The sequence below is a fragment of the Quercus suber genome, unplaced genomic scaffold (genome assembly GCF_002906115.3).
Source record: "Quercus suber isolate HL8 unplaced genomic scaffold, Cork oak 2.0 scaffold_562, whole genome shotgun sequence".
Classification (NCBI taxonomy): domain Eukaryota; kingdom Viridiplantae; phylum Streptophyta; class Magnoliopsida; order Fagales; family Fagaceae; genus Quercus; species Quercus suber.
In genome coordinates, this window is record NW_027070007.1 from 12,179 (window position 1) to 14,076 (window position 1,898).

Here is a 1,898-nt window from a genome sequence, read left to right on the forward strand (position 1 = left end):
TAGTAAGCTGAAGATAGTAAGCTGAAGATAGTAAGCTGAAGGGTAAGCTGAAGATAGTAAGCTGAAGATAGTAAGCTGAAGGTAGTAAGCTGAAGATAGTAAGCTGAAGGTAGTAAGCTGAAGATAGTAAGCTGAAGGTAGTAAGCTGAAGGGTAAGCTGAAGATAGTAAGCTGAAGATAGTAAGCTGAAGGTAGTAAGCTGAAGATAGTAAGCTGAAGGGTAAGCTGAAGATAGTAAGTTGAAGGTAGTAAGCTGAAGATAGCAAGCTAAAGGTAGTAAGCTGAAGGCAGTAAGCTGAAGATAATAAAGCTGACGACCCTAAAGCTGACGACCCTAACGAGGTCGTAGGCAAAGCTGACGACCCTAAAGCTGACGACCCTAACGAGGTCGTAGACAAAGCTGACGACCCTAAAGCTGACGACCCTAACGAGGTCGTAGGCAAAGCTAAAGCTGACGACCCTAACGAGGTCGTAGGCAAAGCTGACAACCCTAAAGCTGACGACCCTAACGAGGTCGTAGACAAAGCTGACGACCCTAAAGCTGACGACCCTAAAGCTGACGACCCTAATGAGGGAGTAGGCAAAGTTGACGGCTCTAAAGCTGACGGCTCCAATGTATTCTTGACTTGATCACCACGCATGAATGATAAAAAGATGACTTGCTTTTCACGTTCAATATTAGAGTCCTATAAGGAAAGGATTCCGCAATCTACGCTCATAAGGATTCCTATAAAGAAAAGATTTTTACTCCAAGGAAGAGAGGTCCACCCTCTACTGCTATGAAAACCCCAATACCCTCACAAGCCAAGGTACGCATAATTGACCCCGCTCTAGCACTTTAGAGTTGTGAGAAGTTCTAACTTGACCTTCGGAGGGTATTTGGCTGGTACCATACCGGTACTCCTCTTAAGGTCTTCAGCTTTTGTGTTGTGCAGGTGCTGTTTCGAGCGTACAAGCGTCGTGCAACTCACTGGTGGTTTTTTCGGCATCATCAGTCACTTAAGGTGCCTTTATATAAAAAGGCAGCATTGTCCCATTTGCAAGATATATGAGAAAGATCTCACTCGCTCTAAATTCATACACAATTATCTAAGTTTTAAGAAGTTTATGACCTAAGCATCAGAGACACTTAAGCTGATACCACACCAGTGCCCTTCAATAGACTTTCTTTATTGCAAATCTTCCAACAGTTTGTGTTTGGACGAGTAGCTCACTCAGAATTTTTGCATCAGTTTCAAACATATTATTTTTGTTAACTAATTTTATTACATATTTGAAGTTTATTACTCTGACGAACTCAGTACATTAAAAAACAGAGTCTTGAAAACACTCGTGCGTGGAGGGACACTTGGTGAAGGCGTGTCCTGGAGGCTACCCTGGCTCATATGACAGGTGGCCATTAAATTAGATATTGGCTGGTCATGTTAAGTCAATTTCTATGGCAGTTTCAAGTGCCGGTGGGCTTTATGCATTGTCTCCTTCGTGGCTGTCACATTTTGTTCTTGAAGCATGAATCAAATGTATACATAAGAAAGGACAATGACTTGATAGTTGATACTTCCATTATGCAGAAACAAGTTATGATCAACTTGTTTGTAGGGGTTTCTAATATGAAGATATGATCATATGATATGAGGGCCCTTAGGTCCAATAGCTTGCAATGGTAGATTGCACCCTACACCCCATACCGTGCATGTGATTTGCCAACTCATTGATCTTGACCATTCATTAGGTTGACATGGTCATATAAATTTGGTTTGTAGTCATCATAAAATCCTAGGATAAGCCACTATTTCAGGTTTCACTTCTTCAGTCTCTTCAATTACCAATATTTTTTTTCCCTCTGATCTTTTTCTGGTTTTGTCTCTCTTTTTAAGTTTAATAGGATAGAGGGAGTT